At 44.8% G+C, this 27,769-nt stretch overlaps 1 long non-coding RNA gene and 1 pseudogene across 1 annotated transcript; one reads left to right on the top strand and one right to left on the bottom strand.

The window, feature by feature from the left end:
• Positions 1–18,900: 18,900 nt before the first annotated feature.
• On the top strand, positions 18,901–20,660 carry LOC118626205 (annotated as a pseudogene).
• A 3,408-nt stretch (positions 20,661–24,068) lies between these two features.
• On the bottom strand, positions 24,069–26,547 carry LOC118627042. Its single transcript, XR_004958997.1, has 3 exons — positions 26,300–26,547; positions 24,606–24,819; positions 24,069–24,148 (listed from the first exon to the last, which is right to left on the bottom strand). It is a non-coding gene; the product is annotated as an uncharacterized LOC118627042 (long non-coding RNA).
• Between the last annotated feature and the right edge of the window lie 1,222 nt (positions 26,548–27,769).

The following is a 27,769-nucleotide window of genomic DNA, read 5'->3' as shown; positions in this document are numbered from 1 at the left end:
GAACTAGTGTATCATAAAAACCAGACACTCACAAAACTACGCAGTTATGATTTTTTTCTTGAACTAATGAAACCATTTCCTAACTGGCCACTGGCTGCGGTGGAACATGAACAGGATCCAGCGCTCACTATGTCTCAGTGAGCCCTGAGAACACACCTGTAACCCCCACATACGACTTTTCTTTTAATGCCAGTCGCTCTCAGAATAAAATGCTGTTGTGGGTTTTTTTCTTGGCTTAGGCTCGAAGGCCGCGAACAGTGTGACCAGCTGTACCTCCTGCTGCTCTGACCTGCCCCCAAGATAGAAAAGTGAGCAGCCCCCCAAGTGCAGTGGGCCCTTCCACACAACCACGCCTTGCAGTGCTGCTCCAGAGCCCTCTAACCCCGACCCACCTGCACCCCACTCCCCACTGCTTCCCATGTCCACCAACTCCCCGGGTTCTTCCAGACAGCTCAGCAGTGCCCTCCTCTGAGAGCACCCTGCTGCTCCCCGGAGATTTAGGGAGCTTTCTGCTATAGGCCCATCGTCCCAGCACTTAGTGCCTGCTAGTTTATCACTAACTTACCTGGCTGTCCTTCCTGCCGGACTCGAGGTTCTTGCCTTCTTGGACCTGGTGTCCCCAGCGCCCAGCTCTGGACCTTGGATGTGCACACAAACAGTCGTGCACCGAATGACTGAATGCCACCTCCCCCCCATTTTGATGAGCTCATCAAAGACCAAAGTTACGTCTACCTTTTATTTCTTCTAACATCTGCCAGAAGGTCTTACACTAAATAGCTTCTCGATCAATATCTAGCTGTTTAAGGAACAGCAAGGTAGACAGTGTGGCAGAAGCGCAGCGAGCCAAGGGGGGAAAGATGAGCAGCGGGCTAGGAATGGAGCTTTGAGGCTGGGGTCAGGAGCGCGGGCTTGGTTGCAAGTGTAATAGCAAAGCTATGAGAGGGACTGAAGTGGGTGAACACAATCAGATTTATGTGTTTCTTAAAAGCCAGATGTGCCTGGCCGGTGTGGCTCAGTGGTTGAGCATCGACCCACGCACCAAGAGGATGCCAGTTCGATTCCCAGTCAGGGCACATGCCCAGGTTGTGGGCCTCATCTCCAGGGGGGGCATGCAGGAGGCGGCCAGTCGATGTTCTCTCTCATCCATGTTTCTATCTCTCTCTCTCTCTCTCTCCCCCTTCTTCTCTCTCTAAAATCAATAAAGAAAAAAAATTTTTAATAAATAAATAAAAGCCAGATGTAAAAGGCCACATGTGTATGATTTTATTTATATGGAACATCTGTCACATTGAGAAACCTACCCAGGAAACACTGGCCCTCAATTTTCTCATCTATAAGATAAAACTCAACCAGTTGACCTCTAGGGTGACACTGAGTTCTCTGTTTTTATTCTTTGTTAATAAACATGATCGTTAGATAGGCTAACAGAATCGGACCTACTACAGAGGTCCCAGGGCAGGGACTCAGGTCTTGCTCTTTGAGGAGCCCTGAGATATAGTGGGAACGACTGGAGTTTGGATTCTCCATGGTCCAAGCATTTACCATTGCAATGACCTTATGGAAGCCATCAATTCCTCCAGGTCTGGCTTTAGAATCTCCAACACATGGGGGTCTAGGAGGTGACTTCTGTGGTCCTTCCCAGAGAAAGTTTGTGTTCTAGCCCAGCTTTGCTTTCTGAAGGCCACCTAGACCAGTCTGTGAATAAAGTATGTATTCACTCATTATAGATTCTAAGAGCATTAATACATTAATGTCATTGTTGTTTTTCTGTTAAAAAGACTGAGGGAAGTACATGGAAAACTATGCATATGTGAAAAAGAACACAGTGTGTACAAATAGAGACATGCAAGGTGTCCCGTGAGTACTGCTAAGTTAATCACTTGAGTTGCAAAGCAATATGTACAGTATGATATCATTTTTATAAGAAAATAACGTGTGCACTTGAGTATAAATACCCAGATGTTTTCCTCCCTTGGTCTTTCCCATCTCACTCTGCACCACATCCACCCGGCTGCTCGAGGCAAAACCCCAGGAATCAGTCATTCTTGCTTCCTTCCCTCCTCCCCACCTGCCTCTTCTTCTTCATAGGAGGTGGGGAAAGTCACATAAAACTTGTTATGTTTATGATCTTGGGGGAAAAGATAATAATGCACAAAAGAGGATTAGAGAATAAGTTGAAATAGAGGAGCTGTAATGGGAGGAGAGAGCCCTGGTGACTGGGGTGGTCAGAGAAGAGGCATGAAGGGGCTAAGTTAGGCTTGAGGAGGGGGTCAGGCTAGCGGAGGGCAGGCCAGGGGAGCCAGCAGTGAGGGAAGCGGAGGCAGTGAGTGTCGTGTGTGAGGGGAGGGAGGCCATATGGAGGCAGGTGTCTGTATTAGTTTGCTAGAGCTGCCATAACAAAGTACCTCAGACTGGGTGTCTCAAGCAATAGAAATTTATTTTCTCACAGTTCTGGAGGCTGGAAATCTAAGATTAAAGTGTCAGCAGGGTGGGGTTTTTCTGAAGACTCTCTCCTTGGCTTATAGATGGCTGTCTTCTCCCTGTGTCCGCAGATGGTCGTCCCTGTGTGTGTGTGTCCGTGTCCTAATCTCCTCTTCTTATAAGAACAGCAGTCATTAAATTAGAGTCTTACCCTACTGACCTCATTTTAACAATCACCTCTGTAAAAACTCTATCTCCAAATATAGTCACATTCTGAGGTACTGAGGGTTAGAACTTCAACACATAAATTTTTTTAAAAAGAAAATATTTTTATTGATTTTAGAGAGAGAAACATTGATGTGAGAGAGAAACTGATCAGATGCCTCCTTCGTGCCCTGACCAGGGAGCCAACCCACAACCTAGGTATGTGTCCTGACTGGGAGTCAAAACCACAACCTTTTGGTGCATAGGAAGATACTCCAACCAACTGAGCCACCCGGCCAGGGCCAACCTATGAATTTTGAGGTGACACAATTCAACTTATCACAGTGCCTATGCCTGAAGTATAGTAGAGGGTCAGGAAATGGTTATAAACTGAATGAATGAAGTGATGTAATTGCTTTGTTGGTAGGTATAGTGGGAAGTTTGTGAGACCTTAAAGTGGGAAAGATCATGGAGAACCTTGAGCACTAGAGAGAGAAGTCCAGATCCAAGCTTTAAGATACCCTTGAGCAAAGGAACACCACGATGTTGATGTTGTTGCAAGCACATTAGATGGCAGTGGTTTGCCCTGTGGTTTGGAGCAGAGGTGAGCCTGGGGCAGGGAGATCAGAAGACAGGCTCTTTCATTATTCTAGGTTTGGGGTGACAAGGGTCTTGACCAGGGTGATGGCCACAAAATAAAAGCTGGAGACAGATAAGTGTGCCTGGGGTTTATTTAAGCATCTGCACCCAGCTGATGTGTCTATGAGGGCCACATTCCACCTTTACCTTGAGAACAATGAGTCTTCTAGAAACTGGAAAGGCAGTCATTACCGAAGCTATGTAAGATGAGCTCATAGATGCTGGGACACCAATGATTCCAGACAATTCCTTTTGATACAAAGCCAGCTCTGTTTGGCCCCACCTTGGCTCTGTAGCTGGGTCCTCTCCCCTCTCCAATGAGTGGGTCTCACTAAAACAAATTCTTATTGGTTCAAAGAGGCATTAAATTCACCCTTTGTTGCCATGGATTTTGTTATCATCTCTCCTCATTACACCACTTGTACCTACTAGGATGTCCTCTCTCCTTTGGTGGGTGGAAATCCTACCTGGCTTTTCAAGGTTCCGTTTATATACTGCCTTTGTTCACGCAGCCCTCAGTAGTGCTATAGTTCATGTGGTCCTCTCCCTTGGCTAAATCCTAATTATACACATTTATACTGTAAGATGAACTATGATATTAATAATGTATCATGTCCATGTTTGAGATGTTTATAATATCCATATGCCATGCAAACTCCCCAATGAGACGCTAAACAGTTTGAAGTTATAAATTTGGAACTTATGTGTTTGTTACACTGCCAAACCCGGCGCATATTAAGTGATCGACAAAATAATGCTGAGACCACAGCCAAGACCCCAAAAGTTCATATAGGATTTCCCCTTAGCCCAGGAAATGGGATTGGTGGGCAAAAAGGGCAGAGGTAGAATACAAACATGTTCATTTCAACCCATTGAGATGCCTCTACATCCCAACCCCTTACTCCCTTAATGCAGCTCAAAAAAGGGACTAACTCCAACTCAGAGGGGACTCTTAGACCTCCAAAAGGATGGGAACTCAAAATTGACTTAACCTCACATGCATAGTGTTGATAAAAGGGTTGAGCAGACCAGGCTTTTGGCAGTCTGCATCCAAAGAGATGATTAACCTGCCCTGGGAGGCAGGTGGGGCCAACCCTTGTGATAAGGATCGTGCAGAGGGCCTGAGGGGAGCTGGCGCCAGGGTGGCTTTGGGGAGGAAGGCAGTTGTTGAATCCTCCCAATAGGCAGAAGGCAAAGAAGGGCTGGCAGGGGTGTTGGGGTTGGGGAGAAATATAAAAGTTGATCATCAGATTCATATGGAATTAAAAGGGGCCACAAAGAGCCAAAAGAATCTTGAGTGGGGGAAAAGTTGGAGGTCTCACACTTCACAGTTTGAAAAGTTACCACAAACTACAGTAATCAAAGCAGCATGGTACTGGCATTGAACAGACATACTGTAAAGGACAAACACATGACCTTGCCCCCTGGATTTTAAGGGAATGGCAAGAACTAGCTGCTAATAGATAACCACTGCATTGTATAGATAACCATTGCTCTGTGTACACAGAAACTGATTGTTCCCTCAGGCATAACAGCAAACTGCAAATATCTGCTTCTGTACGTGCTTGCTTGCTCGCAGACCCTAATCCAAATTCCTTAACAGGGGCTCAGACAACTATATAAGCAACCCTCCCCCTGAGCTCGGGGCTGCTCTCTCCTCTGCGTAGGATGGGACAGTCGCTGCGCGGCTAATAAAGCTCTCTTAATTTGAACCTAGTTTGGAGTCGGAGTCTGAGTCTGGTCTGTCTCGTTGGTTTACAACATTTGGAGACCCCAGCGAGATAGACAAACGAGGTCCCCCACTTCGGCGGGTTCACCTCCTCAGACTCCTGGAGACAGGTCCATCCTGGGAGCGGATGGGCGGTCTAGGGGAAGGCCTCGGAGAGACGTTCCTCCGCCCCGGATGCCATTCTGCCCTGGAATTGTCTCCACTCCAAATTCCATCTAGAGAGCATCTGGAAACCCTGGGCCCAGGCTCGGTTCAGCAGACGGGACGTCCCTCGGTAAGTCTGTTTCTGAAAACTCTGCAGAGTAAGGGGAAGTGGATCTGCTGGACGCAGCACAGAGATCCTGCCCCACGGCCATAGCGAGACGTCGCTTTTGGCCCCAGTTCAGTTTGTCTGTTGTTTTTTTTTTTGTCTGTCTTATTTGTTTGTCCTTTTGTGTTTTGTGTTTTATGTTTCTGTGCTGTGCCAGCCTGTGTTCTTCAAAATGGGTCAGGGACCTTCAGGGCCTAGGACTCCTCTTCAATGTCTCCTTGATAACTTCTCAGACTTTTCCAAGAGCGCCTCAGGTTACAGCATCTCAGCAGACCCTGGATTCTTGCGCACTTTGTGCGAATTGGAGTGGCCCACTTTCCGGGACAATTGGCCCTCCCAGGGCACTTTTGACTTAAGCTCTTTGTTTGCAGTTCGAGGTGTCATCTACGGGACTCCTGGGCACCCAGACCAAACTCCTTACATTGATGTTTGGATTGACATAGCTACTGACAAGCCTAATTATATGAAGAAATGTTTGTGCCCTAATAGGGAGAAGATTTTAATTGCCCAGCTTCCGCAGAAGCCTCAGAAGCCCTAGGCTCCTGCTCCCTCCCAAAGGCTTTACCCTGTTCTTTCAGGTCCCCCAGAAGACCCCTCACTGACCCTGTGGGGCCACCCCCTTATCGGTCTCTGCCACTTGCCACTGCCGTGGCCGGAGAGGCTGAAGCCCTTCTGCTGCTCAGTCCTCCCCATACACGTGGCGGCACCCCTTCTAACCCCTCCGCAGGCGCCAGACTCCTCGGCTGCCATCCTGCCCCTTCGTAAGGTTGCTCCACCACCGGGTGGAAACCAGACTTGGCCCTTCATGGTTTATGTCCCCTTCTCAACTAGCGATCTGTATAATTGGCAACAACAGAACCCCTCCTTCTCTGATAAACCCCAAGGTTTGATCTCTCTCCTAGAGACAGTCTTCCTCACCCATCAGCCCACTTGGGATGACTGTCAGCAATTGTTGCAGGTCCTGTTCACCTCCGAGGAGAGGGACAGGGTCCACAGAGAGGCAGCAAACTGTCCTCAGGCCAGACGGTCAACCCCTCACAGATCCGGCCCAGATAGGAGCCTACTTCCCAACTACCCGACCCAATTGGGACCCGAACACTGATCAAGGTAAGGAGGCTTTAACCCAGTATCGCCGATCTCTACTTCAGGGCCTCCGCGGAGCAGCCAAAAAGCCAACTAATCTGTCTAAGGTAAGCGAGACTGTTCAAACCGCAGGGGAATCCCCAGCGGCCCTTCTTGAACGTCTCATGGAGGCTTATTGCCTCTTTACTCCCATGGACCCGGAGGCCCCTGAAAATAGATGGGCAATTAATATTGTTTTTGTCACCCAGTCGGCCCCAGACATTAGGAAGAAACTCCAGAAATTAGAGGGTTTTGAAGGAATGAATTTTAGTGAGTTAGTTGAGATAGCTCAGAGAGTATTTAACAACCAGGATGACCCAGAAATGGCAATACTAAAAATTAAGTCACAAGAGTAACCATAGCCGCTCTTCAAGAGAATCAAAAAGGGCAACAGGGAAATAGGCCTAAAAACATAGGGCCAACCCCACGGAGACCTAGGCAACGATCTCGGCCACTTCTTGGCCCTAACCAATGTGCCTACTGCAAAGAATATGGTCATTGGAAAAAGGACTGCCCTAAGAGGGGGGCCCAACAGAGACCTAAGGACCTCATCCGCCAATACCCGATCTCCATAAAGGCCAAACTAGGCATATTAATAGACTCAGAGAAGCTGGCATTTTAACACCTTGCCAGTCAGCCTGGAACACTCCCCTCTTGCCAGTTAAGAAGCCTGGGACAGAGGATTTTAGGCCGGTCCAAGATTTAAGAGAAGTAAACACTCGGGTGGAAACCATCCACCCCATGGTTCCGAACCCTTACACGCTTCTGAGCCTGATCCCTCCTAACCGTGTTTACTATACTGTCTTGGACCTCAAGGACGCCTTCTTTCTCAGCCAACCCATCTTCACCTTCGAATGGGTTGATCCAGAAGGGAGATTCTCAGGACAACTGACCTGGACCCGACTGCCTCAAGGACTCAAGAACTCTCCCACCATCGTCAATCAGGCCTTGAGCAAGGACCTCCAACTGTTCCGGGAAAGGTACCAACATGTCACCCTGCTACAATATGTAGATGATTTGCATCTAGCAGCCGCTTCTCTTCCTGAATGTGAAGAGGTCTTGAAGGCACTCCTACTAGAGCTAGAACACTTAGGGTATCGGGTCTCAGCCAAGAAAGCTCAATTATGCACCACCACCGCGACCTACCTCGGTTATGAACTCAAAGAAGGAAAACGGTAGCTCTCCAATAGCAGGATAGAGCAGTCATGAAAATCCCTACCCCCATGACCAAGAGACAGGTTCAGGAATTTCTTGGGCTGTAGGGCGCTGCCGCCTCTGGATCCCTAGCTTCGCCCAGGTCGCTAAGCCTCTCTATACCAGCACAGGGGGAAAGGACAATGCCTTAATCTAGACTGAGATAGAACAACAGGCCTTTGAAAAACTAAAAACAGCCTTAATGTCTGCTCCAGCCTTAGCTCTGCCTGATATCACTAAGCCCTTTCAGCTCTTCATATCAGACTCAAGGCATTGCCAAAGGGGACCTAACCCAATCATTAGGGCCCTGGAAGAGACCAGTTGCCTACTTATCTAAGAGATTAGACTCAGTAGCCTCCGGCTGGCCTAGCTGCCTGTGAGCCATTGCAGCTACTGCTATTTTAGTTAAAGAAGCATCCAAGCTGACTGTAGGGAAAGACCTCCAGATCATTGGGGCACACTCTGTTGAGGCTCTGCTCAGGAGCCCTCCGGACCGGTGGATGTCTAACGCCCGGATCACCCAATACCAGGTACTCATCTTAGACTCCTCCCGAATCCAGTTCCTGAAGACCTCTGCCCTCAACCCAGCCACCCTGCTGCCTGACGATGACCCTCAGGCTCCCCTTCATGATTGCTCAGACATTCTTGAGACTCGAACTAACCTGAGGTCCGACCTAACTGACAACCCTCTCCCAACTCCAGAGCATGTTCTCTATACAGATGGGAGCAGCTTCATCTGGGAAGGAGTCCGATATGCGGGAGCAGCAGTAGTCACGCAAGACAAGGTCATCTGGGCCCAGGCACTAGGGCACGGGGCTCCAGCTCAGAGGGCTGAACTAATGGCTCTCACTCAGGCTTTAAGATGGGCTAAAGGCAAGTCAGTAAACATCTACACTGACAGCTGTTATGCCTTCGCCACAGCCCATGAGGCCCTCTACCAAGAAAGGAGACTCCTAACCTCAGGAAGGAAACAGATAAAAAATAAAGAAGAAATTCTTGCCCTCCTGGAGGCTACTTGGCTACCAACAAAAGTGGCCATTATCCACTGCCGGGCCCACCAGAACTCCGACACCCCTGAAGCTAAGGGGAACGCCTTCGCCGATCAGACAGCCAAGGAGGCTGCCCTAAGACCAGTGGGGCCACTAGAGATCCTTTCAGTCCTTCCAGGGGAAAGTCTCCCCAAAGAGCCCTCCTATACCCAAGAGGAGGAAGAACTTGGACGGAGGCTCAACTGTAACCAGGGGCCTCGAGGCTGGAGGCTTCTCTCCAATGGGAGGATCCTCTTACCTGCAGCCCTAGACCAAGAACTGATCTCTTAGCTGCATCAGGGCACCCACCTGGACAAGACTAAACTCTCCAGTCTCATAGCCTTAGACTTTTATGTCCCGAACCTCAACAGACGGACAGAATCTGAAATAAGGAGATGCCCTGCCTGTGCCCAAGTCAACTCTCACCCTCGGAAAAAAATAGACCTCAGGACCCGAGAACGAGGCACATCTCCTGGTGACCACTGGGAAACTGACTTTACTGAGGTCGCTCCTGGCCAATATGGCTATAAATATCTGCTTGTTTGCATAGATACCTACTCTGGCTGGACTGAGGCTTTTCCTACCAAGACTGAAACTGCAACCACGGTAGCCCGGTTACTGCCCTCTGAGATAGTTCCCCGATTTGGCATCCCTCTAGCTCAGGTCCGACAATGGTCCAGCATTCATTGCTCAAACCACAAAACTGTTAGCTAAAGCTTTAGGGATTACTTGGAAATTGCATTGTGTCTACAGGCCTCAGAGTTCAGGACAGGTAGAAAGAATTAATAGGACATTAAAGGAAACTTTAACTAAGCTCCACCTTGAGACGGGTGATAACTGGGTAAGGCTCCTTCCTTGTGCCCTCCGTGTGCGCCGTACCCCTTATCTTAAGGGTTTCACCCCATTTAAAATCATGTTTGGCCAACCTCCCCCTATTCTACCCAAAATCGGGGGCAAGGTCTTAGCCAACCTGGGTAACAATAACCTCCCCAGCTCTTTGCAGGCAATCCAGAGGCTGAGAGAACAGACCCAACAGCCAATCAAGGACACCAGACCCCAACCGGGGACACCCCAGATACCACCGCACGACTTCACCCCTGGTGACTGGGTCTGGGTCAAGAAACATCAGCCTGCTTCCCTCGAGCCTCACTGGACTGGCCCTTTTCCTGTTATCCTGACTATGCCCACCGCTCTGAAGGTAGCAGGATGGAAATTTTGGATTCACCACACTCAGGTAAAGAAAGCACACCCTGCCCTGGCCGGTTTTGTTCAGCGGTTAGAGCGTCGGCCTGCGGTCCGGAGAGACCCGGGTTCGGTTCCCGCTAAGGGCACGTACCTTGGTTTCAGTTTGTCCCCAGCCCTGGTTGGGTCGTGTGGGTGGCAACCATTCGATGTGTCGCTTTCACGTCGATGTTTCTCTCTCTCTCTCTCCCTCTCACTCTATCTGAACAAAATATCAAAAAATGTCCTCGGGTGAGGATAAAAAAAAAAAGAAAAAAGAAAGCACACCCTGAGCAAATACCTGAACAATGGGCCTTACAGCGGACCGAGGATCCCCTGAAGATAAAGCTCTCCAGGGTTTCTTCCTAGTCTCTTTCCTGACTCTGATTGCCAGTAAAGCACCTACCCAATTTAGATGCACTCAAGGGCGGCCACTACTATGAAGGTACGGCCCCCACCTGACCCTCGGAGTCCTACAAGGACAGGGGACATGCTTCATCATCAGCAAGTACTACCTAAGCTCTTCCCCTTATGCAGACTCATACAGGGACGCTACCACCCTAACACCATTAAGCTCCTCATCACAAGAGACTTGGGTCCTAACTGCACCCCCGGGACTTGGTTTGCTTGCGCCTCAGGACTGACTCCCTGCGTCTTTCCCGTTGGAACCAAAGACTTATGTATTCTTGCTAACATTATTCCACAGGTTTATTTCTTCTCTGTTTAGCCTTAGGAGAAACCTGTTGTTTTTATGCTAACCAATCTGGTATTATTTGAGAAAGCATAAAATTAGTTAGACAGTGACTAGATGAATGAGAACAGGCTCTATCCACCTCTAAGAATTGGTATGAGAACCTCTTAAATTGTCCCCCACAGTTCACTACTCTTATCACTGGCCTTGCGAGCCCCTTAATCCTCCTCCTGTTAACATTAACTTGTGGCCCAATCCTAATTAATCAAGAGAAAAAGTACAGGCTGTTAAGCTCATGGTTCTTAGCACTCCCTATCAGAGGCTAGCTACAATGGAAGAAATTGAAGACACTTTAGAATCAAAGATTTGATTTAACCCTAAGACCAGTGGGGAATGTAAAGGACAAACACATGACCTTGCCCCCTGGATTTTAAGGGAATGGCAAGAACTAGCTGCTAATAGATAACCACTGCATTGTATAGATAACCATTGCTCTGTGTACACAGAAACTGATTGTTCCCTCAGGCATAACAGCTAACTGCAAATATCTGCTTCTGTACGTGCTTGCTTGCTCGCAGAACCTTGATCCAAATTCCTTAACAGGGGCTCAGACAACTATATAAGCAACCCACCCCCTGAGCTCGGGGCTGCTCTCTCTGCATAGGATGGGAGAGTCGCCGCGCGGCTAATAAAGCTCTCTTAATCTGAACCCAGTTCGGAGTCTGAGTGTGGTCTGTCTCGTTGGTCTACAACAACACAGACCAATGGAACAGAATTGAGAGTCTAGAGATAAACTCGTTTATCTATAGTCATGATTTTCAGTGGTGCCATCCATTCAATGGGGGAAAGAACAGTCTTCAACAAATAATGTTGGGAAACTGGATTTTCACATTCAAAAAAATGTAGCTGGGTCCCTATCATACACCATCTACAAAAATTATTATTTTTATTTTTTTTATCTTTTTATCCTCTTTGGAGGATAGTTTTAGCTGAAATGGAAGACTTCGGTCAAGGTGGCAGCATAGGTAAAGGCAGTATTGCCTCTTTCCACAACCACATCAAAATTACTACTAGCCCTGGCTGGTTTGGCTCAGCGGTTAGAGCATCGGCCTGCGGTCCCGAGAGACCCGGGTTCAGTTCCTGCCAAGGGCATGTGCCTCGGTTGCAGTTTGTCCCCAGCTCTGGTTGGTTGTGCAGGTGGCAGCCACTCGATGTGTCCCTTTCACGTCGATGTTTCTCTCTCTCTCTCTGTTCCTCTCTCTCCCTCCCATCCCTCCCACTCTCCCTGAACAACAACCAAAAAAATGGAAAAATGTCCTCAGGGAGGATAAAAAAAAAAAATTACTACTAAACTACAACACAACCATCATTCAGAACCACCTTAAATCAAGCTGAATGGAAGTCCTACAACTACAAAAATAAAGAAGCAGTCACACGGAGACTGGTAGAAGGGACAGAGGTGAAGACAGGCTGGTCCCACACCCACCTGTGGTGAATAAAAATCAGGAGGGACACCTCGGCTATGAAGGTCCTCCCTGAGGAGTGAGGGGTCCCATCCCAAACCAGGGTCCCAGGGCAGGGTTCCAGTGCCAGGAAGAAAAGTCCCCATAACTTCTGGCTGGAAAACCCAGTGGGAAATGAGGCTGAGGGAGGCTACGGCCACTGGAGCCCCAGGCAGTTCCTTTTAAAGGGCCCACACACAGAATTATTGGTACTTACTCCCTCTAAGCTCAAATGGGAGGCAGCTAGAGGGGTGCCAGAGACATACAGGGAAGAACTGAGCAGTTTGCCTTGGGACCAGGGCTGGAGATGTAGTTTTCTCCTGGTCAAACGTGCTGGGGTAGACTGATGTTCCTTTGGTGAGCCCTTTCCTGGGGTGGCAGACAGCTGTCATATCTGGGACTCCAGCAACCTGGCTTACACTGTTTTCCTTACTCTGGTGACTCCCTGAGGCCCCGCCCCACCCAACTTTTGGGCTCACCCAAGATGTTTCCAAAGGCTTTACCATAGGATTGGCCTCTCTTGGATCCTGCTTTAGAGTTTTCTAAATCTCTCAAACAAGCAGCATCTGATCTCAGCGAGCCCCATACCTCTTGTTAAGTGGACCCAAACCTGGCACTAGAAGCAACCGGCCTTGGTTCACAACTTGGTTTTTCCTGGTCACCTCAAAGCCCAGCACAAGAAGCAGCCTTTGGCAGATCACTTTGTAGCTTATGCCGGGTGGCCCCGGATAGAACACAGGCAGTGGCTGACCTCCCCCAGAGCCAGCTTTAGACCACATCGAAACACCACCACCCAACCACCTCCACAAGTGACACACTCAATGAGAAGAATCAGTGGGTACCAGAACCCCGATGATGCAAGTCTTGCTCTGAGTGGTGTGCCCCTGAACAGCTGATCCTCCAAGGTAGTTAGAGGTCAGTGGTCAGTGGGCACAGCCAGTCCTTGCAGCTGATCAGCCTGAGTAAATCCTTCCCACTGACATGCCAACAGCAATCAAGACTCAATTACAACAGAAGGGTATACAGTTCACACTAGTGGTGCACCTCAAAGGCCCAGTTGTGGTGATCAGGGAGGCTGTGTCACTGGATCTTACAGGACACTTACAACAATAGGCCACCCTACGAAGCCTATGAGACATAGCAACTCTACCTAATACATAGAAACAATCACAGGGAAACAGCCAAAATGAGGAGACAAAGAAACATGTCCCAAATGAAAGAAAAGAACAAAACTCCAGGGAAAGAATTAAACAAAATGGAGATAAGCAATCAGATGCAGAATTCAAAACACAGGTTACAAGGTTGCTCAAGGAATTTGGTGAGATATTCAAGGAACTTAGTGAGACCTTCAAGGAACTTAAGGAGACCTCCAACAAACTTACTGAGAATATCAACAACACAAAAAAAGGACCAGTCAGAAATGAAGGATGCACTAACTGAAATAAAGAATAATTTACAGGGAATCAATAGTAGAGTAGGTAAAGCCAAGAAGCAACCCATCGATTTGGAATATAAGGAACCAAAAAACACCCAATCATAACAGAAAAAAGAATCCAAAAAATGAGGATAGTGTAAGGAGCCTCTGGGACAACTTCAAGCATGCCAACATTCACATCATAGGGGTACCAGAAGGAGAAGAGAGCAAACAAGAAATAGAAAACCTATTTGAAACAATAATGACCAAAAATGCCCCTGATTTGGTGAAAGAAACAGACATACAAGTCCAGGAAGCACAGAGAGTCCTATACAAGATAAACCCAAAGAGGTCTACATCAAGACACATCATCATCAAAATGCCAAAGGTTAAATACAAAGAGAAAATCTTAAAAGCAGCAAGAGAAAAGCAGTTTGTTACCTACAAAGGAGTTCCCGTAAGACTGTCAGCTGATTTCTCAAAAGATATTTTGCAGGCCAGAAAGGAGGGGCAAGAGATATTCAAGGTAATGAAAAGCAATGACCTGTAACCAAGATTATCCTGCAAAGCTATCATTTAGAATCGATGGACATATCAAGAGTTTCCCAGACAAGAAAAAGCTAAAGGAGTTCATCACCACCAAACCAGTATTATATGAAATGTTGAAGGGTCTTCTTGAGGAAGAAGAACAAAAATATGAACAATAAAATGCAATTAATACATATCTATCAACATCTGAATCTACAAACAAAATGAGCAAGCAGAACAGAAACAAATTTATATATACAGAGAACTTTTTGTTGCTTGCCAGATGGGTGGGGGTTGGGGGGATGGGTGAAAATGATGAAGGAATTAAGAAGTACGATTTGCTTGTTAGACTGATGAACCTCAAAGGGAAGGGGGAAAGAGGACAGGATGAGATAAACCAAAGAACTTTTATGCATATATGCATAACCAATGGACACCGACAATCGTGTGGGGAAGGCAGGAGGGGGGCAGGATTGGGGAGGAGGGGGTCAATAGGGAAAAAAGAGGGGAACATCTGTAATACATTCAACAATAAAAATGAGTTTTAAAAAAAATTAGCTGAAATGAATCAATGACCTAAATATAGATCTAAAACCATAAAAGTCTTACAAGAAAACACAGGAGCAAATCTCCTCAGACCTCAGATGGAGCAATGGAGTCTTATATATGACACCAAAAGCACAAGCAATGAAAGAAAAAGTAGATAAATCAGGTTTCAAAGTTAAAAACTTCTGTGCATCAAAAGACATTATCAAGAAAGTGAAAAGACAACTTATCAATTGGAAGAAAATATTTACAGATCAAATATCTGATAAAGGTTTAATATCCAGAATATATAAAGAAATCCTAACACTCAACAAGACAAACAACCACATTTAAAAAATAGGTAAAAGCCCTGGCTGGTGTGGCTCAGTTGGCTGAGTGTCTTTCCGTGCACAGAAAGGTATTCGCCTTGATTCCGTCAGGGCACATGCCCAGACTGTGGGTTCAGTCCCTGGTCAGGATATGTACAGGAGGCAACCTATTGATGCTTCTCTTTCACGTTGATGTTTCTCTCTCTCTCCCTTTCTTCTGCTCTAAAATCAATAAAAATATATTTAAAAAATAAAAAGAAATGGGCAAAGGACTTAAATAGACATTTCTGCAAAGACGATGTACAAATGTCTGCCAAGCATAAAAAGATATACAAAATTATTGGTCATTAGAGAAATCCAAATCAAAACCACGGTGAACTACTATTTCCCACCTACTAGGATGGTCATTACTTAAAAAATAAAGAACAAGTATTGGTGAAGATGTGGAGTTGGGAATATAAAAAGATGCAGCCACTGTGACAAAGAGTTTGGTGTTTTCTCAAAAAGCTGGACATGGAATTACCAAATGACCAGCAATTCTGCTCCTGGGTATATACCCAAAAGAATTGAAAAACAAGTATCCAGAGGGACACTTGTCTACCGATGTTTAATGCAGCATTATTTACAATAGACAAAAGATATAAATAATCCAAGTGTCCATCAAAAGGTGAATGGATAAAAATAGTATTATTTAGTCATAAAAAAGAATGAAGTTGTGATATGACATGGTTAAAGCTTAAAAAACATTATACTAAATGAAATGAGACAAAAAAAAGGTCAAATATTGTGTGATTCCACTTACAGGAAACATCTAGAACAGACAGATTCATAGACACAGAAATGTAGTGGAGGGCACCAGGCGCTGGCGGAAGAGTGGAAGGTTATTGCTCAACGCGTACAGAGTTTCTGTTTGGGGGATAAAAAAGCTTTGCAAATTAGTAGTAGGGTGCTTGTACAAATTGTGAATGTTCTTAATGTCACTGAATTATGCAGTTGAAATGGCAAATTTTCTATTATAAATATTTTACCATATACAAACATTGTACTAAAATGAGAACTGGCAGACGTGAGAAGTGCGGTGCAGTGTGGATGTGCCACTCCAAGGAATGGGGAGTCGCTGGGAAAGTGGGTGGTGATGGCCGGCTGTTTACTCCAAAGATGGTTTGTGTTAGACATCAAAATGTGCCTAAATGCAAAATAAATAAATAAATAAATAAATAAATAAATAAATAAATAAATAAATCATAGGCAGGGAAGATTTGCTCCAGCAAGTACGGGAGAAGCAAGATTGAACCTTGGAGTCAGGAGACTGACCCACAGAGGTTCTGGGCCACCCCAAGGGGCAGAGATAATGATTTCTAAAGCCACTTTTTATGTGCAAATGTTGTAATTCTGGTGGCATGTACTTTCTCTGCCATAATGAAGCTTAAGTCCCATATCAAATATGGGAATAATATTAAAAAGTGATCACAGCTGACAGGTGCTAAAAGCTTAGCTAAATGTTTCATCTTCAGCCTCTCTTCTGAAGAAAACAAAAGACACTATGGGTTGCATAGCCCTTTTAATTTACTTTTAAAGATAGAATATGTCCATTTCCTATTCTGCATCATCACAAATTCTGTACCCTTAAGAGAAAGCTGCGTGGAGTCGTGCTACCTCCACACAGGGATTTGACTTCAGATCTTCATCTTCGGGTGTTCAGGGAACCAGGTAGCCCAGGACAGCACTGCTGGACACTCTCTGGGGACGCTGGTTCCAGAGTGCCGCCTGTCTCGCCCATCTCTAAAAGGGCGTGAGCATTGAGATGAATGTACTCCATAGTGTTTGCCTTATAGTAAATATTCAAAATGTATTTGTAAAATAGAGAATCTCAGTTTCCCCATGAGATGGAGAAAGAAGCATGAGATGATTGTGAGGAGGAAAAAAAAAAGACATTCATGAACAATAATGAGAGTTGAGTTTCAGACAAGGACATAGTTAAGAGGTACATATGGACCTTATTTACTTCAAGTCTCTTTGAAAAGCTCTGCAATTTCATTTGGATCATTTTAAACCTTCAAGTAGATCAGAAATTGATTTTCAGGGACGTCCACTATTGAATTAAAGAGTGATCTGCCTGCAAATGAGACGTTCGCAAATATTTAAACTTCCTAAATGAAATGGGCCCCCCAAAAAGCACAAATTAAAAAGTGTGATGCATACATTACTCTGGTTAAAAATTAAAAGAGAGCCTTTAAAAACGATATGCACTTCTGTATAGGTGATATTTGAGTAGATTTGATATGATAGCTAGTTTGCTTGGTTTTCTCGTATTTCGGTCGCTCTGTCTATTTAAAATGCACCGTGCAGACACACACACAGCCAGCCCTAAGCACTGGTGACTAAGAGACAGTTCTTGCAGGGAAGTAGATTCAATTAGCATCACATCTCTAATTATGCAGAATATTATATAGTTCACATGTATAATTATTTATTTTATGGCATAATGCCATCCTATAGATAAACTAAGACTTTGAGAAAGTTTACTAGCTTTTCTGGGAGTGTCCAAAAGGGTGTAATTTTCATTCTAGCCAATAACTAAGATGGGAATAACCCTACCAGTAAGTTGTTAATCTGTTGGGGTACAATAAGTTCAGACATTTCTCTCATGAATTTTTTTTCTCTTCACATAAACTTGCAGAAGCAGAAACATTTATCAGGTCCACATGTACAAGGAGGGTCGTCGTGTTAGAACTACAGATATGAATATCCTAGAGATTTTGTTTTTAAGGCGCCCACAGTATAACTCACAGAGACTGACATGTAAGTCCATCATTGAAGTAAAAGTCATATACAGGCACAAAAGGAGGGAATGGTAGAAAGGTGGTGATAGTCTTCTTGGCAAAAATCAAAAGTGAATATTAAAGAAGGAACAGGCATCTGAATGACATTCAGAAGTCAAGAGGCCGCTCAGGAAGAGGGGACAGAATGTAGGAAAGCATGGAGGGGGAGCTGGGTTTGCGAGGGCTCTGTGCAGATCTGTATCGCTGTGAGCTGGGCGTGAGCTGGGGGAGACGGGGCTGAGAATGTAGGGCCTGAGGTGCAGTAAGGCCTGCGAGTTCTGTTTTTATCCTCCTCAATAAGTAATCATAAAGGAAGCCACTGCACAGGTAATTCATCTTCATCTTAAAATATACAACATAAATGGGGTTATTGGATTGTAAAATGTGGTGGAGGTGGCAGGAGCGGTCCTAGAACAATTGAACCAAGAATCTTCAAGTTCAACAACACTCTTCAGAATAGCATCAAAAGAAGAGTCTCTCTCACCAGCCCCGTCTCCAATTTTTAAAAAGTGTCGATTCATCACAAGCAAGCCAGGCAGAACAAGGACAGGTCAGAAGTGGATGCTATTCGGGTAGTTCCCACTGGGCTGAGTGCCACCAGGACCCCATGCTGGTGTGCCGGCGCCTGGGTCCAGACTGGGGGAGGTGTGGAGGCAGAGCAGGGGGTGCGGCAGGTAGGACATGATGCTCCTCAGGCCGTAGAGTGAGCCCCCTGCGGAGGGCAGGGTAGGGGGTGCTCCCCCTTCTCTAAGGATGGCTGCTGCTGGCAAGTCTCCTTCCACACCTGCTTCCCCTGCCCTCGGGTCTATTTTCTCTTCTAATCACTTCCAGCACCTTAATGTGTCTGCTACCTAAGCCCTGGGAGGGATGATTCCACACGCAGCTGTCTGGTGTTTATCATGGGCCACAGGGGTGCTCTGCCTCTAGCTCTGCTTCCTCCCCTTGAGCCCCTGCCAAAAAAAAAAAAGATGAGAAATTCCCTCTGATCAAGACACAGCAGAGTTTATTTGAATGTTCAATAAATTATATTGTTTTTGTAAAGCAATAAGATTTTATTAAGTTATCACAGCATCTAATTGAGGAAGGGGATGAGGAAGGAAGATATTTACAAACACACCATGTGCTTGACTCTGCGGCAGGTGCTCTAAATATATAATCTCATTTAATCTCCTCAACATTCCTGTGAGGGAGGCTAGCTCAACCCATTTTATAGATGTGAATATGGTCATCAAGTCCATGTTCTTGGGGACTTCAGCAGCCATCCTCACCCAGCCCTGTTTGGAGCACAATGGTCTGGGCAAGTATCTAGCACAGTAGATGAATGATAAACGTAGCTGGGCCCCACTAGATCCTTGTCCCTGATCAAGTTGATAAAGTTTTCCAACTTGTTTACCTAGTATTTCAACTAGTTTACCTAGTTTTTCCTGCCTCTCACCCCAGCCAGTTATCATGCCTTATTTCAGTACTCAGAACATAATTGGTAGAGAACAGAATGTTCTGCATACTATATTAGACTCAGAATTTAAAGTGATTTGCCACAGATACATAAAATAATATGACTAACTATAAATAAGAATAAAATAATAAGATAATGGATAACATAAATTGTTAAAGTTAGTAACAGAAGAGAGAAAAAAAAACCATAAGTATGCAGGCTATAAGAAATTATATAGTTGCTATCATTAAGCCCCAATTTTTACTTTTGCTTACTAGCAGCCAGACTAAGAAGGGAAACGTGGTCAGTTATATAGCTCTAATTGTTAGAGGGAAAAAGAAGCTTCCTCAGGGCAAGCGGAGCTTTTCTAAACACTTGGTTCTAAAATCTACACCTCATAGCAGTTTCACAGTAGCTTCTAACCCTCCCCATCTCGTGAGCGAGCGGTCACTACCAATCATACTTTCCTGTAGCAAAAGCAGTAGGCAAAGTAAAACCTCTAGTAAAGGTTACTGGAGAGATTCTCAAGCTGGGATGCACACTTCATATCTGTTATCTAATGCTGTGTAACAACTCACCCCCAAATTTAAAACAAACACCATTTTATTTGCTCATGATTCCAAGGGTCAGCAAATTGCACTGAGCTCAGCTGGGCAGTTCTACCAAGACTCCGGCTCACAGCCTCGAGGTGCTGATTTAACTGGCCTGGGATGGGGCCCGGTTATTGGCAGCACTTAAAAAGCTCCCCACGTGAGTCTTACATATTGCCAACCCAAAGTACCCCTGGCATCATGCATAACCCTAAATCACAACTGAGTGAAGGCAGTTCTTCCCAGGTGAGGTGAAGTTAAAAAGGATGTCAGGAAATACAAGACCTGATTAGCCAAATCTGTGTTGAAAAAGAGCCAAGTTGGAAAACCCATAGTTGCTGATTTTAAAATGTACTACAAAGCTACAGTGATCAAGACAGTGTGGTGTGGCACAAGGAAGACCTATACACCAAGGGGCCCGGATTCAGAGTTCTTTCCTTCACCGCTGTAGTGAAAAAGTCTGGTTGGACCCCAATAAGAGCAATGAAATTGCTAATGCCATTCCCATCAGCAGCTTTGGAAGCTGATAAAGATGGGCTGATCATCTAGAAGTCTGCGAGTATCTATTCCCGGGCTCGGTGCTGGAAAAAACACTTTAGCCGGCAGGTAGGGCAGGCATATGGGCACTGGTAAGGGAAAGGGTATTGCCAATGCTTGAATGCCTAAGAAAGTAACCAGGGCGAGAGGGTGAGAATTCTTCACCAGCTACTCAAAAGAGACCATGAATCTAAGAAGACTGACCTCCACACATACCACAGCCTGTACCAGAAAGTGAAGGGTAACGTGTTCAAAACCAAGTGGCTTCTCACGGGACACGTCCACAGGCTGCTGGCTGACCAGGCCGAGGCCCGCGGTCTAAGGCCAAGGAAGCTCGCAAGTGCCGTGAAGAGATGCTCCAGGCCAGGAAGGAGGACATCATCAAGGTTCTGTCCAAGGAGGAAGCAACCAAGAAATGAAGCTCCACCTCACTGGCCTGTACATAGTGGCCTCAGCAACCACATGGATCAATCATTCACTAAAGTAGCTTTCAGTACCTAAAAGAAGAAGAATTGAGTCCAGAAATAGACCTTTACATTTATAGTCAATTGACTTTAAACAAGGGTGCCAAGATCATTCAATGGGAAAAGAATAGTCTTTTCAACAAATGATGCCAGGAGACCTGGATATCCTTCCACTGTGTACAAGAAGTGACTCACACCCTGGCCGGTTTGGCTCAGCGGTTAGAGCGTCAACCTGAGGTCCTGAGAAACCCGGGTTCGGTTCCCGCTAAGGGCGCGTACCTCGGTTGCAGTTTGTTCCCGGCCCTGGTCGGTCATGTGGGTGGCAGCCACTCGATGTGTTCCTTTCATATCGATGTTTCTCTCTCTCTCTCTCTGTTCCTCTCTCTCCTCCCCTCCCACTCTACCTGAACAAAAAAATGGGAAAATGTCCTCGGGTGAGGATAAAAAAAAAAGAAGTGACTCAAAGTGGGTCATAGACCTAAATGTAGAAGCCAGAGCTATATAGCTCTTCGGGGAAAAGGCACAGGATTATGCACCATGACCAAGTGGAATTTATCCCAGGAATGCAATGTTGTTTTAACACCAAACTTCAACTAATGTAATTCACTATTAATAGAAAAAAGGACAAAACCACATGGGCATCTCAATAGCTGCATGAAAATTATTTTTCAAAATCCAAGTTACATTCATGATACAATCTCTCAATAAACTAAGCATAAGAGGAAGTTTCCCCAAAGAACATTATACATATTAGTGAAAGACTGATCGTATAATGAAATATTATTCAGCCTTAAAAAGAAAGATCGGCCCTGGCTGCTTTGGCTCAGCAGTTAGAGCATCGGCCCACGGACCAGAGAGACCCGGGTTTGGTTCCCGCTAAGGGCACGTATCCCGGTTGCAGTTTGTCCCCGGCCCTGGTTGGGGTCGTGTGGGTGGCAACCAGTTGATGTGTCTCTCTCGCATCAACGTTTCTCTCTCTCCCTCTTTCTCCCTCTCTCTCTCCCTCTCTATCTGAAGATAAATGTAAAAATGTCCTCAAGTGAGGCTAAAAAAAAAAAAAGGAAGAAGATCGTAACACATGCTACAACATAGATGAATCTTGAAGACATTATTCTGAGTGAAGTAAGCCAGTCACAGAAGGAGAAATACTGTATGATTTCACTATATGAAGTACCTAGAATAGTCTAATTCACAGAGGCAGAAAGTAGAATGGCGGTTGCCAGCGGAGGGGAAAGAGGAATGGAAATTAATGTTTAATGGTAAAGAATTTCGGTGTGGGAAGATGAGGAGTTCTTGAGATGGATGTGGGGATGGGTACACGACAATGTGGATGTGCTTAATGCCACTGAACTGTGCACTTAAAAATGGTTAAAGTGGCCTGGCCGGTGTGGCTCAGTTGGTTTCGGGTTTGATCCTCGGTCAGAGAATGTATGGAAGGCAACCAACTGATGGTCTCTCTTTTTTCTCTCTCCCTCTCTCTCTCTCTCTTCCTCCCCTAAAAGTCAATAAGCATATCCTTGATGAGGATTAAAAAAATAGGTAAAGTGGTAAATTTTGTGTTATGAAATTTTATATTTCACTGCACTTAAAAAATAAAAGTAAGGCCCTGGCTAGTTTGGCTCAGCAGTTAGAGCATTGGCCCATGGACCTGAGGGACCAGGGTTCAGTTCCTGCTAAGGGCACATACTTTGGTTGCAGTTTGTCCCCGGCCCTGGTTGGGGTTGTGTAGGTGGCGGCCAGTCGATGTGTCTCTTTCACATAGATGTTTCTCTCTCTCTCTCTCACTCTCACTCTCTATCTGAAGATAAATGCAAAAATGTCCTTGGATTAAAAAAAAATAAAAAATAAATAAAAATAAGTAAATAAAACAGTGAAAGAATGAATATTTTTCCTGTAAGACTAAGCAAGTCAAAAATATCTGTTCTCACCACTGTCCTGGAGACTCTAGCCAGTGAAACATTGCAAGAAAAATAAATAAAAGGAATACAGATTGGGAAGGAAGAAGTAAACAGCCTTTATGCACAGACAACATGTAGACAATTCTAAGGAGTCTCCCAAATCTTATTGGAAGGAATAAACCAGAGCAGAAAGGCCATAGGATACAAAACCCATATACACAATTAATTATATTTAAATATATTAACAATGAACAATTAAAAAGCAGTTCCATTCACAAAAGCATCAAATAGAACAAAGTACTTGGAAACAAATTTAAAAAAATATATAAGAACTCTGAACTAAAACCCACAAAACATTATAAGAAAAGCTGAATAAATGGGGAGACATGCTATGTACATCTATTAGAAGGCTCAATATTGTTAAGAGGGCAATTCTCCCAAATTGATCTAGAGATTCCAAATAAACCTTATGAAAATCAGTGAGGGGGTCCAGCCGGTGTGGCTCAGTGGTTGAGCATCGACCCACGCACCAAGAGGTTGTCGGTTCGATTCCCGGTCAGGGCACATGCCCAGGTTGTGGGCCCAATCCCCAGTAGGGGGCATGCAGGAGGCGGCAAGTTGATATTCTCTTTCATCGATGTTTCTATCTCTCCCTCTCTTTTCCTGTCTCCCTAAAATCAATAAAGGAAAAAAATTGTTTTTAAAATCAGGGGGTGGAGGTTGTAGAATTTGACAACCTGACCCTAAAAGTTATATAGCAATGCAAAGAGTCTAGAAGAGCCAAACAACTTTGGAAAAGAACAAAGTTGGAGAACTTATACTACCTGATTTCAAAATTTATTATAAAGCTATGGTAATCAAGACAATCTTGTTTTAACATAAGCATAGACATATGGGTCAGTGGAAGAGAACAGACTGTCCAGAAATAAGCCCTGATATTTATGATCAATTGATTTTTTTTTTTTTTTTTTTTTTAATCCTCACCCGAGGATATTTTTTCCATTTTTTGTACAGATAGAGTGGGAGGGAGAGAGAGGAAGGGAGAGAGAGTGAGAAACATCGACGCGAAGGGACACATCGAGTGGCTGCCACCCGCACGACCAACCAGGGCCGGGGACAAACTGCAACCGAAGTATGTGCCCTTAGCGGGAACCGAACCCGGGTCTCTCCGGACCGCAGGCTGACGCTCTAACCGCTGAGCCAAACTGGCCAGGGCTATGATCAATTGATTTTGAACAAAGATGCGAAGGAAAAAATTATAGCCTTTACCTCATATTACACACAAAAATGTATTCATAGACCTAAATGTAGGAGCGAAGTGATTATCTACCCTAATGCAAAAATGTACCTCTCCCCCAAAAATCCCTACTTAATAGCACTTTACTTTATTTCACTTAGGCAAACAAGGCTAAAGGTGGACCAAATAGCTTGAATATTATAGCAATATTTCTTACCAAGGGCTTACCAATATATTTCTCTCTGTTACCAGATTTGTCAAGCTGGGGGCCTTGGAAGAAAACCCCATTACAACACCCTAATGGACATCTGCATTGGAAGAAAAGGCAGTGAAATTTTTAGGTTGACCTCATGGGGGAACTAAAAACTTCTAGATGAGTTCTGAACTCAGATTTTTGTTTTATAGAAGAAAAATTTGTTTGCCATCTAGAGAACATAATTGAGAGTTATGCCAATAATTTCTCAAATTTAACTGTGACCATTCACCCTAATTTATTTTGAAGACACAAGGAAAGGAAGACCTATCCAAGGCTGTACTCTACTGGGTTGCTTTGGCCCTAAAGGGCTGAGAGGGTCTACAGAATCCTGCCTAGGTCAGCAGCTGTGTTCTGGGGGATTTCTTAACTGCAGTGCCCAAGTTTGCCTATTTACGCCTGGAACGCTGCAGATCAGGACTGAGCCTGCTTAGGTGAAAGGCCTCCAAGGCAAGCAATCCCTCAATTAATTTCTCAAGGCTTCAGCAGACCTGAGAAATGAATGGACACACCTCTCTCTCAGGGGAGAAGCTGTGGGTTTGTCCATGTCTTCTGGATTCCTTCCAGCTTCTGGGTAGGTTTTCCTTCTTGCAATTCAGGAATGGGTGTGGAAAGCAGCAAGTTTCTCTCTCCAGCAGCGCCCGCGGATTCATTCACCTGCCAACACAAGCAGCAACTTGCAGGACCAACACTTCACTCCTTGTTTTTTAGAGATTTGGTTCAAGGCTAAGAAAAAAGGAATTGTATTGAAAACAAAGATACTTACTCAAAATTTGATTTCCAACTCTCTCTACTTACCATAAATATCATTAAAATTGAATTTAAGAATAATCATGCATATCTTTGAAAAGATGAACTTCCCTCCTACCAATAAATTAAACTTAAAACCTCTATTTCAGTTAGCAGTGACCTTTAATTTAGAAGGTCTCACACTCTCATCAAAGACATCAACTCTTTTTTTATGAAAAAAATGTCACAATGAAAACCTATAACTCTTGTCCAGCTGGTGTGGCTCAGTGGCTGAGTGTCGACCCATGCACCAAGAGGACGCCGGTTCAATTCCCAGTCAGGGCACATCCCAGGTTGTGAGCCAAATCCCCAGTGGGGGGCATACAGGAGGCAGCCAATCGATGTTCTCTCTCACATTGATAGTTCTCTTTCTCTCCTTCTCCCTTCCTCTCTAAAAAAAAAAAAAAAAAAAAAAAAAAAATTAATAAAACATTTAAAAATAAAAGTATCACCCCTTTTCAGATAATAAAATTAATACTATTTATTAACATTTTTAAATATGAAAAGTTATGAAGAAAATCAAATCATCCATAATCCCTCCACCAAGAAATAATAACTGTTAACATTTTTGTTGTATTTTTCTTTAGTATTTTTATGTATAATCACTTTTTTCCCCAAAGCTATATAGCAAGTACATTAGAAGCAATTTTCCCATTCTTAATCTATACCCATGTGGGATAAAACCACTTACATTTTGTCATGGGCCTGTCCCACAGTGTCACCTGCCTGGGTCCCATGGTCCCCCCCTTGTCGCCTGTTTCTCCATCTACCCTGATCCCGAGTTCCTCAGCCAGGGCCCTACTTACACAGAACTCTAGGCTGAAGTTTTGATTATTTGCCTTCAGTGCTGTTTGACCCCCTTGGACGTTGGGAATGTGAACTATAAAGGCAAAACTCCATGCAACTATGCACAATATAACAAAAATCCAGTAAGACTTTATTAAAACCTACATTCTTTGTTGTTTTTGATGCTTTGGAAATTAGAGTTTTACTCTGCCTTTTTAAAATACAGGTATTTCCAAAGACATGAGATGCTAGAATGCAGGAACCATATTTGTAACGCCAGCACATGGCCCGTAAGTATCTAATGAGTGTTTAAATAACATTTATCGAACTCTTGCTTCCTGTTCAGGGGAATACAATCAAAGCTTGATGTTAATAATAGCAACAGTAATTAATGTGGTCAATAGCTTTGCATCCCTTATCAGCCAGAATCACTGGTCTTTAATCATTTAAACATCTGTTCCCTCTCTGGCTTTCACCTTCTCAACCACTAGCCTTGTCCTCCTACAGCTATGGACTTAATCTGCCTTCATAACTGCTGCTTCTGCTGACTCTCCCCAGGTTGACTTAGATGTTGCTCCACCACCAAGGACGCACTGGCATCCTCCTTCATTCACTCATGGCCTCTTCTTACCTCCCACTATCCACACCTGAGAATGAGATATGGTAGAAAGCCTTATTTCTGTGGAATTATATCCCCATTTCTAAAGTCCCATTTTCCTTCGTCCAGTCATAGAAGAAGTGTAGCTGAGGTTTCAGTAAAGCGAGAAGTAGAGTCAGAATCCAGAGTTTCCATTCCATGTTGGCGCTGACTCCAGTTCAGCATCAGTCTAGTTGCAGTCCATTAATCCATTGTGTGTAGTGGTCCACATTGCGGTGAGCCAGGCATGCCAAGAGGTACTACGAGAGAAAACTTCTTTGTTCAGGGAACTAAGTATCCCAAATCCTCACACCCTTGCAGTAGCCATGCCTATTTTCATCAACCATCTCTGTCCCCAGGTGTGATTGACAGCAAACCCCTTCACTAGTCCCCCCAACTTTACTAGGCATGCATCCTGCCCTGGCTGGATGGTTTGGCTCAGCAGTAGAGCATTTGTCGGAGGATCAATGAGACATGGGTTCAATTCTAGCCAAGGGCACGTACCTCGGTTGCGGTTTGTCCCTGGCCCAGGTCAGGGTCATGCAGGAGGCAACAGTCGATGTGTCCCTCTCACATCGATGTTTCTCACTCTCTCCTTTTCTCTCCCCCTCTCTCCCTCCTACTCTATTTGAAGAATAATATAAAAATATCCTCGGGTGAGGATTAAAAAATTAAATTAAAATACTGGGCATGAATCTTTCTTCCCTTTGTTGAACCCCTGGGGAGTGTAAAGTTGTAGCTTCCTGGTGAAGCAGTCCAAGTGAGTGTAAAGTTGTAGCTTCCTGGTGAAGCAGTCCAAGTGACATGTCTATAATGGCTGCCTTCTCCCTTTGCTCTTTTCCTGTTGTTAATTACTAGGTTAATTACAATGGTATTGTTTCCTCCTGAAAGAGAAGAAACCTCTTTATATTCTGACAAAGGAGAAATGGATGGTCTCAATCTTCTTGCAACTGCTTCCTGCTGTCAAGGGGTGTAGTCCTGCCTACCCCAAGGCTGAGAGGTTTTCCCCGTCTGACAGAGGAAGGAGGGTGCAAAAGGGAAGGAAGTTTTATGTAGGGAAGAGGGATTCTTCTAAATCCAGGTAAGTCTGGTGTCTTTGGGAGGTGACGGAAGCGATGTCCAGGAAGATGGCATGTTGGACAAGCTGGCATTCTTGTATTCTAGAAATGACAAACTTGACAAGAAGGTTAAGAGGCATAATTTAAAAAGTGAGACTTACAGTGACTAAAGGTCTAATAAGATGTGAAAACTCATGTTGTGAAGGGAAAGATTAATTTATAGCCCCAGATTGGAGGGGTGGCTTCCATGGAGGCAGGTGTGTCATATTTGTTTGAAGCCCTTCTGTCCACCATATTTAACTCAAATTTTAAGGGAAATATTCTAAGATTTTCCCCCCATGAGAAACTGTGGGCTTTTTCCATCTGAACTGATTGGGCAGAAAAGGGAAAGTAGTTTCAAGTGAAG

Source organism: Molossus molossus, unplaced genomic scaffold (assembly GCF_014108415.1).
Source record: "Molossus molossus isolate mMolMol1 unplaced genomic scaffold, mMolMol1.p scaffold_m16_p_12, whole genome shotgun sequence".
In the NCBI taxonomy this organism is placed as follows: Eukaryota; Metazoa; Chordata; class Mammalia; order Chiroptera; family Molossidae; genus Molossus; species Molossus molossus.
This window is presented reverse-complemented; position numbering and strand designations above follow the sequence as displayed.